The 16,151-nt window shown below is 45.4% G+C and overlaps 1 protein-coding gene across 1 annotated transcript in view; it reads right to left on the reverse strand.

The window, feature by feature from the left end:
- Nucleotides 1-16,151, reverse strand: part of LOC118274244 (limbic system-associated membrane protein) — a 103,390-nt gene that overhangs the window by 34,063 nt on the left and 53,176 nt on the right. The window lies entirely within an intron of this gene.

The following is a 16,151-nucleotide window of genomic DNA, read 5'->3' on the forward strand; positions in this document are numbered from 1 at the left end:
TTGATAACCTTTGAATAGTAGGGAGGATGCTTATGCATTTTAGTTGTTATATTGACTGATAATAAGGTACATTTTTCTGATTGCGTGTATTTATTATTATTATTATTCAACTATTCGTCATCATCATCATCATTATTATTAAGTAACCGATGATTTGAAAGATGATGTTGACATGGAAAGGAGCATTGTCATTTCAGGCAAATATGTTGGCACGCAGATTCTCTCGCTGTACAGACGCAGTTAAAATAACTTTGTTCAAGGCGTATTGCACCTCACTGTACACGGGAAGTCTGTGGGTTAACTACACCCAGAGAGCGTACAATGCTCTACGGATCCAGTATAATAATGCGTTCAGGGCACTGTTGCGGCTTCCACGTTTCTATAGTGTGTCAGCAATGTTTACTGAGGCTCACACCGATGGATTCACTGTTTTATGACGAAAAAAGACCGCATCGTTCGTCAGTCGCCTGCGTGGAAGTCGCCACAGCATCCTTAGTGCTTTAGCTGACTGTACACTAATGTGGACACTATTGCAGAGGACTAAGTCCCTGCTTACTATAACTTATTAATTGTATTCTGTATTCTTATTACCAGCCACAGGACGTCCACTGCTGAATATCTTACTTTATTAGTAAGATGAGAAAATTATGTATTTAAGGAACATTGGATCTGGAATTGAGTTCGGTATTTATATAATTCTATGTACTGTTCTGTGATCAGAAATATAATAGAACGTAGTAAGTAGATACTGAAATTATGAAATAATACTCGAGGTTTAAATATTTAGAATTCAGAATAACTAATGGTTGAAGTTAAAATATCGCGTTCTTCAATTCAAGGTTTGTGTAACTTTGTCTAACTTAGATAGTAAGCACTTGATTTATAATAATTTGTAGGCAAGTTCTATTCTAGAATAATTTTAAAGATTTTTTGTGAACTAGTTATTAAGAGAAACTATTATGTGTGACTAATTATATTTTTAACTTTAGATGTCAATTTATTTTTTTTTTTTTTGAAGTTTAACATGGAATCGTTAATGGTATTCCCGAAACGAGTTGACAGGGTTGGATATCGATGACTGATGATGTATTACTTAATTTCATTTACGTATATATCTAGGTAATAAGGGATACGGTACGGTATAAAACGGTAATAACTTATAAGAATACTATAATCATAAAAATTACTCAACTTCGCAGACAATGTCTTACTACGACATCGAATCAAACAAATATTATCTTTCTAACCTTAAAACATTGTCTAAGAAGATCAATCCTTAATCAGTAGAAGTCAGTAGCAGAGAACCAGCTTAATGTATGGCTAAAACCCGTTAAAACCTTGTTAACTGCAATACGAACACTTGAGAGCTCCATCTAATTCTCTTAAGCGCTCTCTTGTAAAGGGATAGCCCAATTACGAGCCAGTACATGTGAATATATACTGAGTGAATGTATAAACAGTTACACTTGAGTGTGTGTGAATCTTTTAAAAGGATGGGAAAGGAAACGTATAAGATGCTCAACGGTTTTACTGATGGTTTTATTTTAGGTTGAGGATAAATTCTAAGAATTGTTTATTTTTTTGTTCTCATGGTGTTTACTTGTATGGTTACACGTTCCAGCAGTCGTAATTTTCTTAACATTTTTTTTAAGTGGTGAAATGATCCAATGACTTCTTTCGCCTTAGGCGTGGCGAGAGGGAGTGTCAGACTCTTACTGACTGAAAACCAGCCCGTTCCTACTCCTGCTTTTCAAGCCGGAGCCCGGCTAGGTAGTCAGCAGCTCCGGAATTTTCTTACCATGTACATGTTTATAGTGAAATCATAATGTAAATATCTTATAGCTTCTATAAACTCTCGGTAACCTAAAAACAATGTCCAAATCATCAGTTTAAAGTAAGGACTTTATTAAGACTTTGGTGAAATAGTGAACTGATGTTAATAATATTTACAGGAATAAGTGGTTCTCGGATCACCTGATGGTAAGCAGTTAGCGCCGCCTATGGAAATTTGCATAATATATAATATATTCATTATTGTTAATTCAGTGTTTTGGATATTACTTGATCTTAAATAACACACTGTACATTATACATGACCTTTAAGTTCTTCAAGTTTAACATAACAGTCTCCTAATGCATACTAACTTAGTTTATCCAAAATCGAGATGAATTTGAGACGAAGTCTAAGAATCAATACCTATTATTCTAATTAGAAACTCGATATTAGTTAGGGTGGGAATGCCAATCGCCTAATTTCTTTGGCCAAGTTAAATCAAAGTCTAGTTTAAGTTTAGTTTTGACTTAGATACTAGTTTGTAGCACACTAAAATAGGCTCTCAATTTATAGCTACACTAAAAGGTCGTTGGTATTTAAATTTGGGTAGACTAAAATTCTCACTATGGTGAAAACGGACTCAACTACTGCGTGCTATAAATGTGTGTCATGGATGGCTACTATCGATGCATTGCATACTCTAGCTGCGCATCTTCCTTGCACAGTTACTTTGCGGCGGCGCATCTTCATAGTATTGGTTGAAGCGGTCACATAGTTTCACACCTAAGCTATTACATCTTCGTAGCACACTTACAAAGCATATCTCTGGTACAAAAGCACCCTAAAGCAAACCTAGAATGTTACACAAAAAGTTTCGTAACACAACTGCCACTTAAATCTATAAACTCAACTTATTACTTTAATACACTCATGTAAAGTTCCAAACAGTTTTACGATGTTCTGCTTACAACAATAACTAGGCACCAACTATCATATACCTAAACTACTATGTGACACAAGTTTATAGAGGAACTAAATTTCCTGAGTCCATTTCTGACATACTTTGAAGGAAATAGATTTATGTCACTTGTTTAGAACGATGGAAATCAATGTGTTTATTTTGTAAACTAAAAATACGAGTAAGTCTTTTTGCTGCTTAGAAGTCATTCATTCTGCTATTGAGCTAATATTATGGTGATAATTTTACTAATATTCAGCACAGAGTCGTAATCAAATCAGCCACAAAAATCTACTAACTCTCCAGATGACTTCCACCTCGATCTAAAATTTTTCAGTCAAACTTGGTGATTTATCATGGAAAGTAATAAAATAATGAACCACTTAAACATTCAAGATCGAGACCACATTCAACTAATTTTCATTTCAAAAATTATGATTTAGAATTTTAATAAAGAACCTACTAAACGATTCAGTGTAATTTTACACGGGTTGTGTTTATTTCATTAATTTGAAATGGCATAAAACGTTCTCAAGTTGCTCTATAATGGAAGCCTTCTTCAAGTAAATTAAGTATTTCACGTAATTATATGGTACTTTACTCTCTTTCAGTTTGTAATAAAACTTTACTTACATCATTATGTATAATGGTGCAATTGAACTGAACTGTAATGAAATGAGCATGAAATGAAATGGATATTTCGAGAACGGGTCACTAAAAGCAATGCTGTTCAACCAATCATTTCATTAATTAAATCTTTGAAGCAGGCAACGCAGCCGTTATCGTCGGAATTCATTAAGTGTATGATATTAACGCAGTGTACCATACGATATTGTTCATAGTACAAAAACAAAATTTGATACTCCACCATAGAACCTCATCCTATTAGAGGGTTTGCCAAAACCTTGACGTTTTCTTTTGCGAACCACTAAGGAGTAGAATTCTTTGCCAGAAGGTGGGTCCCTTCAAGTTTCGAGGGAGAGACCTGGATTTCTTCAAGTCTGTGAATAGATTGCTTATGAAAAGGCGTATTCCGCATCATCACTTATCATCAGACGAGATAATAGCCAAAAGTCTACCCCTTGCCAATAAAAAAAAGAATAGTGTTAATTGCCCGGTATCAAATGACTGCACAGAGTAACTCTATTGTTGTTTCGGGTCTGGGTGTGTTATGTGTATGTGAATTTATACGTTTTTTTGTTACCTACGACATAGGAGAAGATATTAGTGCGGGACAATGATTAAAAACATATTTACAACACTTTTAGGAAATTAATTATTATGTTATCGGCTTACTCACGTAATGTTTTGACGAGGAACTCGACTAGTTTCAAGCCATGCAAGAGGCTCATATTCATGAGCAGCATTTCGCAACACACGACGCGGCGATTGTCACGCTGCTACTGACGACTCGAGTTTCGCGCCCATCGCGCCCTCTGCTGCATGAATATGAGCCTCTTGCATGGCTTGAAACTAGTCGAGTTCCTCGTCAAAACATTACGTGAGTAAGCCGATAACATAATAATTAATTTAGTATGTCTCACGAAAGTTACTTTTAGGAAAACCACTTTTTTAATCATTTATATAATACCTATGTGCGGGAAGTGAAAAGAAATTATTCTATGTCATTACTGACATCAGCCTAACTACACTTATTACATTACATAAGCTTCATACTAAAAAATGATCAAAAAAGTTTTGAATGACCTGATATAAACAGAACACTGCGCTCGAAACTCAACACATTCAATTTGTATAATTAATGTTGTGTTTCAGCACTCATTAAGTTGCTTTCTCGATTCATTGGACTTTGTGAAATATTTATACAATTAACTTTTCCTTTTTTTTAAGCGTTGCCCCACATTAGTGTTTTCTCCTGTGTCGTGTGTACACATCACACACACCCGAATCGGCAATTTGTAGATCTCACAAACAGTTGCTCCGTGCGGTAATAGAACCCGCTACACGTTCATTGTGCACCAACCAGTTATGATGATGATGATAATATCGTGCAGTACCAATCTATTAAGACACATAACATGTACATCAACTACTTAAATCATTATTCAGTACTCGAAACCAAGAAAACCCACCTAAGAATCCAATTTCCAACCATCGTATCTATTTACGAGGAAATGAAAATTCCAATTAAATACCTGAAAGATAGCTAATGCCTTTTAAATCGTAAATCTAAATGACTTTCATTACGTTCCTAGTAAAATCGAATCAGTTTAAAAGCATATTGAGATAATACACGAACGCGATGCGTCCAGATAAAGTCAGGAGGGATTCTTCATTGATTGCCAGACTAGTTTTAATTGGTTTTACACTAAGACTTCTAACTATTTTATTCACATGTGTATAGGTGTTGCAAAGGATTATGTGATTTGTTCTAGTTACTGTAGTATAATAAGGATAAGTGTAATGATTTGATTGATTAATATTTTGATCAATTAATGGCTGGTGCTATGATTGGGCAACCGGCTGCCTTGCAACGTGTAGTATTCGCTTCCCGCACGAAACAACTCTTTGTATGATCTACTAATTGTTGTTTTGATCTGGGTGTCATGTGTATGTAAACTTGTAAGTTTGTAAACACACCAATAACACAGGAGAAAATCATAGCGTGGGTCAATGTTTTTTTTTTAATAATTATTTGCTCAAAATTCATCTCTCTGTACATGTTCTCATCAACATGTTTTGCGTTTCAGTGCATTATGTTTTCAAGAGGAGACACTTAAGGGCGTGTAGCAAGTACCGCTTTAATCAACACTTTTAGCATGTCGCGTGCCAAATGTTACCTATGCCTTGTGTGTACAAGGTATAAGTAGTTTTAGCCATTAAATCTTTTTAAGACTCGATTGATGCACCCGAATTTCAAAGTAGAAAAGATAAGTACAGTTCTCTAGTAGCATTTTTCTTTCTACAAACAATAAATCATAGAAAATAACTTAGATAAATCAACGTTTACTTTTCTAAACGCAAGAACTTAGTAAAGATGAATAGATAACTGTTGAAAATGGAGGCAGCATGATTCTGCTAAAGGGTGAAAATGAAAGTTTTGACTTTTCAACAAAAGTCAAGGTTAAGAACGAATCGCTTTAAATGATCGTAGAAATAATTTCTAGCTTCAATTTGCTTCAGTTTAACTTCTGAACGGCTGTCAATAGTCGAAAACGTTTCGGTTTATTTTCACTTAAATTTTAAGTAATTCATTACGCTTTCTACGGGCTGTTATAAAAATCTTAGTCTTGTTTTTACTTAGTACTAGCTTCTGCCTATGGCTTCGGTCTGTATAATTATCATATTTCATCAAACTCTATTCTGTAGCACCAGCGTGATTGACGGAAATATATCCAAATAAACCAACTGTCACATTTATAATATTAGTTTGATTTAAACTAAGTACTGCAAGAGTTCATGGCTGGGTTACGGCCTACCGGGCAACGTGTGGCGGATTCGATTCCCACACAAAGCAACACTTAGTGTGACCCACAAAATGTTATTTCGGGTCTGGATGGTATGTGTATGTGAACTTGTACGTTTGTAACGCACCCATAACACAGAAGAAAACCCTAGTATGGGGCAAAGTTCTATTAAAAAAAAAGAACAGATAATCTTACAAAACTGTTTTCGATCCAGTACCCTTTTTGGGATTTCTCGTCAGCTCATTACTACCTCAATTTGATGCCGTAATTAGGACTTATCAACCCTATCTGAGCCCAGCCTTTAGGATTTACCTAAACGGATAATTAATTGGTGTCTGATTCAAAGATTATACCACACCGTGTTAATTATTATATCGTATATATTTTAGCGTAGTTTTAGGTTCTTGTTTATAAGTTGAGCATGTTTAGTTACATTAGAAACCGCAATGTAGAGATTACCCTTATTATAACTAGATATAGAATACAATAAAACAAAGCAATAAAATCTAACAGTTAAACTATATATGTATAGTATTGTTGGCCATCACGCCAGATTATAAGTCATACCCAGTACCTTTTATATTAAATCAAATAAATGAATAACACGTCATACTTATTTCGGAGTTACATCGTTACTCGAGTAGTCGAAAGCAATTACCAAGGTCTCGAGTCACAATTCCGATTCGGGCTTATTACTAGTCTTTAATTTACAGACCAACTTTATTAATTGGCTTAAATAAAATATCTACCGTACAAGAAAAAGCGAACCAAAACAGTACACTATATCAAAAACATCAACTATACGGAAATTTCCACCAGAATGTGAGTCGCGGTGTGCCTGTCTTCGCGTATCAAAAGTACATTAACAGGAGATTATTTACTAACAAATACCACCAGACAGTTCTTTTGATACTTATTTATGAGAGAATACACAACATACATCTTATGCCGTCAAATAAATTTCACCTGTTCCTTGTAATATGAAAAGATTACTTTGAATGATATGTGGGTAGCGTTGGATTTAAAAATTCATGACTATACATTCTATGATATACATAAAATACAGTAATACCTATGAGAGGATGGAAGCTTCCTTAATATTGATATTGTTATAGTATTTGATATATATTTTATCATCATCATCATACCAGCCATAAGACGTCCACTGCTGAACATAGGCCTCTCTCAATGAGTTCCAGATAGGCCGGTTGGAAGCGACCTGCATCTAGTGGCATTAATTTTATGTTAACGAAATATCAGAACAATAGTCAGTGTTTCTCATTTTTTTTATATATAAAATATAACACCAGATATGTTATGAACATTTAGAGAATTATCGACAATTACAAATTTTCTTTATACAGTGCGATAATTAGCATTATTAATTTCAAGCAAAATGAACAATACATTGCAATACTACAATCAAATAGCGAATTTTGAAACCATATCAGTTACTAATTAATGAACTGGCAATCAATGCTTTTGACTTCAATTCATTATAGTAACTCTAGAACATTCGGTGTAGATTACTGAGTATTGTTTAGTATTCATACAATGTATGACTCGAGTATAGAATCGATGACATGAGTATTTATTCCAAGAAGGGTTAAGAACCTCTCTTAGTCCAGAGTTTAGTCTAAGAGAGCGAAAGTGAGAGATCACTGATCAGTTATGATATATATTTTCCATATAATATACCAAATATACTAGATACTTCAAGCACCCTTCAGAAAGCGTTTAGTTCTTATTTTAATACGAACTTTCGTGAAACATATGTACTAAATTAACTAAATATTAGTATCAGTATCAGTAGTAATGCGTAGGCTGCGCGACATCACCGTGTCTGCACACGCTGCTCATGATGAAGAGTCCCTCTGTAACTCGAAACTAGTAGAGCTTTTCTTTCTTTTCTCGTTTAGCTGTTGTTTTTAGCTCAGAATTTTTATATTTGTAATTACTCTTACCATTTCTAACAGTTAGTTGAATTGAACACTACTCCAATTTCAATATAATATCTTTATCTCGTTCAACAATACTAGGGCACAATGAATAATGTATAAAGTTTAATATTGCTATAACCATCCTACTTGAAATGGCTCTAATTGTGATGGCGGTGCGTAGAACGGCTTTCGTTTCTCAATTAGAATTCTGTCTGCGACTATAAGGGTGGGAACACAATGCGGTCGCGGGATTCGACGCCCGTGAGATAATAATATCGCTCGGGGCTTTCAGCTTACCTACTTTATGGGTCCTTCATTATGTTGATAATTTCAGTTTTGTGCACCACCAACTTTATAATGGCGTCAACTTGGTACAAATTAAATGGTTCGCGTTTTGCTGTAATATTTGTTGCCCACTCTTTTTTTTTAATGAAGATGAATACGTTTTGCCGTGTTTTTATCACCGTTATTAACCTTTGTTAACCTAAAATGTCACCGACGGCAGTACGGGCAAATGATTAAGTGCCGTATGCCGTACGCGGATATCCGACAAACGTGATTGTCATTTGTGAAAAACATACCATTCTAGGAAAACGCGTATTTTTGTGAATGTTAAATTTGTATGTGATCTGTTTGTCTACATGCAGAATAACGTTTAGCCTTTTAGTAAACCACAATAATGCTAATAGAATGCTTAAGTAAAGACCTCATAACCTTGATGATTTAAACCGTTACGTGTCAACTACATATGGTTAATATTCAGTCTTAAGACAAACTTTCAAATAGTATACATTTTGTAGCAATTTTGTCAATTACAAGTGTGCACACAGCCTAATGGACAGTAATTTTAATAATTGTCAACAAGTTTCAAACGTTACTATTTAAAACCTTTGTTGAACTTTGTATTTAATTTAGATACCGATTAAATAACAATCAAGTATTGTGTCTATTTATAAACGACAGAAATTATAATGTTAAGGAAGTTACCATCAACAGCTTGTTCCAGTTTACTATTAGCCTCCTTAGGGAGATTCAATCTTGAAGGATTAGAGATCATAGTTAAGACAAACGCCTTTAAAATGTACTCAGCTCTCATTTTTTTTTAAATCAGCTAATATACCTAATACCTTTTCCTAAGTCTGAAAATACTATGCTGAAAACCACATCAAATTGAAAATAGTTAGCTATTCCATGCTAAAAACTTACACAAAACATTATCTTGAAACAATGTAGTGTTCCTATATTAACATTTTTAAACGAATTCATAAAGTTTCACCTTAACCACGGCGATGTTAAAAGACTTTCTAACAGAAACTTACGAAGCATAATATCAAAGTCTTTCGTAAAACTATTCCGCAGTTTCTTTATGAACAAATTCTGGAAGGAAAAGTTTGGGCGAGTCGAAGTTGCTGACATACACCTTTTAAGATACTCAAGTGAAGTGGCAATGGGCAACCATGTTGGAAGCGGACAAGTGTTTGAAAACGAAACTTTTCTGAGAGGCCGAATTGCGGTTCAACCTCGTTGGGTAAATAAAACTCGTTGCGACTTTTGCTGTAGAGTCTGTAGCATACTGGTATCGCTGCAGATAGGTTGAGAACTACGTCGTAAAGATAGGTAATGTTTATGTTGCTAACTGAATTACAGATTTATAAATTCCTGCGGAGATTTTCAAACGTTGCCCTTTTTTTTTTTTTTTTCAGGGGGGAAAATCATCCAATGACTTCTCCCACCTTGGGCGAGGCGAGAGGGAGTGTCAGACTCTTACTGACTAAAAACCACCCCGTTCCTTCTCCTGCTTTTCGAGCCGGAGCCCCGGTAAACCCGCTAGGTAGTCCGCAGCTCCGGATCAGGCATCAGCCCTACTGGGCCCCATCTGTGGTGGTCTGATGGCTCTTTGAGGCGCGCGCGGAACGCTACGCGCCGTACGCACGGGTCTGGTTCTGTTCGGGCGGTGAGCTACCCTTACTCGCCGCCCGCAGGCCCGCACTTACGGTGGCCGGAGATCGTCCCGCGATCCCCGACGCCCGGAGTGTCTCTCGCGACGGCTGGGGCGTGAGGAGGTTTGTTCTCTCACGCGCCCCGCCTCCTCCTTAGCTAGCATGACTGCTTCGCAGAAAGAGGAGACGGCATCCCAGTCCCTCTCGCTCCGCACCATGGCCTGAACCAGTGCCGGGCGCGAGAGGTCGCCGTCGCCGACCACATCCCTGAGGACTTGGCGGTACTCAGCCCACGCAGGGCACACCGCCACCGTATGTTCTACCGTGTCCTCCGGGCGGTCCTCGCAGTGATGACACCCGGGCGTTTCCTCCCGCCCAATAAGGAACAGGAACCTACCGAAACTCCCATGTCCGGTAAGCACCTGCGTCAGGCGGTAGGTGAGGACGCCGTGGCGCCTCTCTAGCCACTCCTCAAAGAGGGGACTTACCGCTGCGATGACAGCGAGCCCAGCCCTCGGTTGCGACAGTCGTTGCTGCCATTCCGCCATGAGATCGCGCCGGAGCTCGTCCCGCCACGCACTGATCTGGCGCGGCAGTGGAGTTTCGCCCCGGCGGCACGCGTCGGCGCGCAAACTGAACACGTGCGCGAGCACCTTCGCCTCCAAATCCCACGGCGGTAATCCGGCAAGGAGGTTCGCCGCCTCCCCGGAGATCGTGCGATATCCACGGATCACCCGGATGGCCATGACCCTCTGAGATGTGAGCAGCGCCCGAGCTGGCCGCCGCATCAGGTTCGGCGCCCACACAGGGGCGCCGTAGAGGGCCATGGATCGCACGATCCCCGCGTACAACCTCCGGCAGGAGGCATTTGGCCCCCGAGGTTTGGCAGGAGCCGCTTAAGCGCAGCCCCCGTCCGTTCCAACTTAGGAGCCAAACGTCGAAAGTGTTCCACGAAGTTCCATCGACTGTCGAGGACGAGTCCTAGGTACTTCATCGTCGTCTCGACGCCGATGGAAACTCCTCCCGCCGTTATTTGGGACCCACCCGGAGGTGGCGCGTTCCCGCGGCCATGAAAGCACATGGCCTCGGACTTGTGGAGCGCCACCTCGAGTCCCAATTGCCGGATCCTTTCAACTACTGTCGCAACCGCTCTCGCCATTAAGTTGGCCGCCGCCTGGTGCGACCTCCCGTGCGCTAGCACTAGCGTATCGTCGGCGTAGCAAATTACGTCGACGCCGTTCGGGAGGTCGGTGCGCAGCACCCAGTCGTAACCGATATTCCACAGGAGCGGTCCCAAAACCGAACCCTGTGGAACACCGCGCGACATCTCTCGCCGTTTCCATTCGCCCTGGTGACCGGGGTATATAACATACCTGTCTGTCAGGTAAGCCTCGATTATACGACGGAGGTAGGTAGGCACCCGGTGATACCGGAGTGCCTCCAGTATGCAGCTCCAGGGTAGGGAGTTGAAGGCGTTGGCGATGTCCAGAGACACCGCCACTACGACCTTACCCCTGGACACTGCAGTCCCCGTCGTGAGGTCCCTTACGCGCATGATGGCGTCCACCGTGGAGCGCCCTCTGCGGAAGCCGAACTGGCCATCCGCGAGGTCCGGCCCAATTCCGGACAAGTGCGCGACGAGGCGGTTCGAAATTATCCTTTCGAAGACTTTTCCCACCTCGTCGAGCAGCACAATGGGCCGGTACGCGGACGGAGAGTCCGCAGGGCGCCCCGGCTTCTTCACGAGGACCAGTTTTCCCGTCTTCCACTGAAGTGGGAACTGGCCCCTCTCCATGCATGCGCTGTAGAGACCGATTAATCGAGGCCTGAGAGCCTCTGAGGCCAGGACCCACGCCTTGCCATGCAGGCCATCGGGTCCTGGGGCGGTGTTCTTGGCGCCCATCCGGCGCACCGCCGCTCTCAATTCTGCCTCGGTCACCTCCGGAACGATGTCGTCGTCGTCGTCACTGTGACCCGCATTGGGAACCGCAGGGGGCGGAGTCATAGATGGAGGGGTAAAACCCCTCCGTAGTCGGGGGAACAAGGTGCCGACTACTTCCTCTACGACCTCTGGCCGGAGACTCTGAGTCAGTGGGGGAGCCCACGTGCGGAGCTTATCACGCACCATCCGATAGGGGCGCCCCCATGGATCTCTGTTCAGAGTCTCCAGCATCTGCCGGCGGGCTTCCTCCTTAGCCCGCCAAATCTCCGCCTTGAGGGCGGCCTTCGCCACCTTGTACCCCTCGTACAACTCCGCCTCTCTAATCTCCGCGTCTGGAGGGCGGATACGGAGCCTGCGGTGCCTGGTGTACTGGCGTCGCGCAGTTACGCACGCACTGCGCAGAGCAGCCAGCTCTTGCGACCACCAGTACACCTGGCGCTTGCGCTGACCTGGCCGAACCCGGGGCATCGCCACGTCACATATTCTGGACATGGCGTCCTGGAGCCATCTTGCCTCCTCATTGATGTCGGCAGGCCTGTCTGGTGGTATCACCCAAGCCTGCACGATTGCGGCTTCCAGGAAAAGCTCCCGGTCCAGCTGTCTTAGCGCCCAACGCGGGCCACATGGGGCCTGTCTGACTGGCGGGTCCGCGGACTCGGCGGAGACGTTGAACCGGATATACCGGTGGTCAGAAAACGTCTCCACCTCCTCCATAACGCGCCAGTCAACAACACGCGGTGACAGAGCGGGGCTGGCGAACGAGATATCCACCACCGACTCACCCTGCATCCGCACACACGTGGGGACAGAACCCCGGTTCAGGACGACTAGGCCTGTCTCCAGAGCCCAGTCTTCCACCATCCTACCCCGAACATCGGTCAACCGGGAACCCCAAGCCAAGTTCTTGGCATTGAAGTCCCCGAGGACAAGCACGGGGAGGGAACGGAACCCGACGACGACGGCGACCAACTCCCTAAGGGAGTTGTGGAACTCGGCGAGAGTTCGGTTCGGAGAGAAATATACGCCCACCACAGCGATCTCTCCGAACCGTGCTGCGACACAACCCCGGCCTCTCCGAGCGCTCTCGAGAGTCGGGGTACCGGCGGCGGCCGACGAGATGATGGTCACCGAGCCGTCCAAGTCCGCCACCCAGTGATCCCTGGGCGGGACGAAATACGGCTCGGAGACTACGGCGACATTGATCGACCACTGCGCCATGCTCTGGAGCAGCAGGTCCTGAGCGGCGGCGCAGTGGTTGATGTTCGCCTGGAGGAGGCGGAATGGATGCATTAATGGCAATCCATTACAACCTCCTCCCTGGCGGCATTAAAGCCGGCGCTTACCGCGGCGGCGGTGGCAGTGGCGACTGCTACGGTGGCGGCGGTGGAAACGACGGGGGCGGCGGAGGGCCTGCCCTTGCCCCTGGGTTTGGTAGGCGGGGAGCAGGCCTTGCTCCCGGCCCGGTGATTGGCCGGCTTGCCAGCCGCCGCACATGCGTCGCAGTGCAGCGGGGCGGTGCACGTACCGGCCTTGTGACCGGGCTGACCGCAGCGGAAGCAGCGGTCGCTGCGGTCAACCTCCGAGGTGCATTTAACGCTCACGTGGTGGCCCACGTGGCAGCGGAAGCACCTCAGAGGCCGGACCTCGAGCAGCTTGACCTGCGCCGAGACCCAACCTACCAGGAGCCTTTTGCCCTCCTTAATTTTGTTGGCCGCTGTGACGGGGCAACTCACGACTACCGTTCGCAGACCCGAGTTGTCCGGACGGATGGTGCCTGCTTTGACCTGGTCAACAGGGCACCCTCCCGTCCTGGCGACAGCGGCCACCACCTCATGCTCCGTCACGGAGTCGTCCAAGCCCATTATCCGCAGATCCAAGCACTTGGTGGGCCTGGAGACGCGATCCTCGTTCGAACCTAGGCACGCCCGGAGCCTTTCAGCTAAGGCGTCAGCGGACGGGCCGCTCGTTGCGCCGGGGACCTCCAATAAACGGGCTCCTGTCGCGGTCGCTTTAATAGCGAACCCGTTAGGGGCCCCGAACTCCGCGGGAGTCACCGCCCCCTTCAATTTGGCGAGGACGTCGCCATATGTTACGCCCCTTTTCACCGCATCGGGCTGTAATGTTATCACTACAGCCGCGGTTTTAGGGGCGAGAAGCAAGGCCGCAGCGCGCTTCTCTTTGCGCTGCTGCTGCCGCCGCTGCCGCTGCGCTTTCTTGCGGCGCTTTCTCGCTTCTTTGGCGACTCTCCTCGCCTCGCCGACAACCTGCCACTCATTGCCGTCTAGACCCCTTGCTGGTGGGGTAGGCTCGCCTGTGGCTGGGGCTTCAGCCTGCTGAGCCGCAGCACCTCTTCTCCTTCTTTTGCGTCCAGAGGACGCGTTCGCCGCCAATGTAGCTGGTGCCTGCACCGCTGGGGGTGCTGGGGTCCTCGTTGGAGGAGCCGCTCGTGGTCTCGCCACCTGTTGGGCACCGCAGCCAGTCTGACCAGAGGAGGTCGAGCACCTGGCTGCAACAGCCGCATATGACCTCGAGGCCGCTAGCGAGGGACGAAGAAGTCTGCTCTCCAGCACATTAAAGCGCTGCTGGAAAGCAGTCATCTCCCTGCGCATTAGCCCGAGCATATCGGGCTCCGCCGAAGGCTGGGGATGGCTTCCTCGGCAAGCGGCAAGCTCCGCCTTGGTGGACCGGAGCTCGGTCTCTAGAGCCGCGTTGGAGGCGGATAAGCGCACCAGCTCTTGCCGCATTTGGGCCAGCTCCTGGTGCACTTTCCCCGCTGAGGGGACTCGACACACATCAAAGGCCGCCGCCATTATTTCGGCCTCCACCGACTTCAGCTGAGCGGCTTTGGTAGACTGGAACTTTTTCCCAGCTACCTGGCGGAGCGCTTCTCTAACGATTTGGCGCAGCGTCCCAGTGCCGCGCTCGCCTTCCATACCGTCGGCGTCTGAAACCTCCTTTATAGAGGAGTCTGAGAGGGCGCCACTTCTCAGGGCATCCTCCGCGGCCAGACGCTTAGCCGGCTTGGACCGCGCAGTGGCTGACAGCCTCTTGGCCCTTCCCCTGCCTCTACCCCGCGCAGTCGTGGGGATTTTAGGTGGGGCCGGGGCCTCCTGCGTGTTCGAGGACGAGGACAATCCTCGAACCTCCTCCGTCCTGGGACGCTTGAAACTCGATCTTGTCTGGCGCATTGAAATGACGCTCACGCCAGACACAGATGACGAGTCGGACTCCGAGTCCGATCCCTTCCGACTTGGAGCCCGTGTCTGGGACTTGCTGGACGAGTCCAGCGCCTCCCCACGGGCACCAGAGCCACTCGGGCCCTCCGCTAAAACAACTGGAGGCGAGCTAAGCTCGCCTACCTTCTCCTCCTCTGGTGGTTTGTTTGTTAATAATTTTTTTGTCTTCATACAGTTCCCACGAGTATGGGGGAAATATTCAGTCCACCCAGGCAGTGCCCCCTGTACCTGGGTAAGTGTATATTTGTAACCCAACTAGAGGGTCCACCGGTCCCCTAGCTGGGGGTGCGCTCGAGACTGACACTACTCCTCAGCCACGCATACCCTCGCCGCGCACCAGAACTTGGTATTGGAGGAATTTTTTATAGAGGTTAACTTCCTCGCGGTCCGGGCGATCAAGCCAAGACCCTCGTCCCGTTCAGAGTCATAAAACATGACTATGAGCTCTTCCCGGATTACGATGTCAACGGTTGCAATCGAGGACAACTTGTGCCCCGATGCTGCTCGTTGGCAGGGTGAGTGCACAACGAGCACCGTCCTTGCCTCTCCGCCACGCTCTCTGCTAGGTTCAGAGAGACGTGCGGAGTGACGCCCCTCGGAGGCGCAGGCCATGTGTCAGCACAAAGCCCGCCGCCCCCAGAACCCATCTCGGGGTCTTCCGCCCCGTCCAAAAGTTTGCTACAGGCAATAGCCTCTCCAACCCTATCACCCCCGTTAGGGGGACTATTACCTGTACCCAGGGTGCACCACGGGGAGGTCTTCTGGCACCGCACCCCCTTCTGGCACCGCACCCCCAAACGTTGCCCTACATTAGGTTTTCCTCCTTTGTCGAGCGTGCGTTTACAAAACAACAATTTATGGATCATACAAAGAGTTGCTCCATGCGGGAATCGAAACCGCCACACATTGCGCAGCAGACAGACACCCAGCCAC

The sequence above is a fragment of the Spodoptera frugiperda genome, chromosome 3 (assembly GCF_023101765.2).
Source record: "Spodoptera frugiperda isolate SF20-4 chromosome 3, AGI-APGP_CSIRO_Sfru_2.0, whole genome shotgun sequence".
In the NCBI taxonomy this organism is placed as follows: Eukaryota; Metazoa; Arthropoda; class Insecta; order Lepidoptera; family Noctuidae; genus Spodoptera; species Spodoptera frugiperda.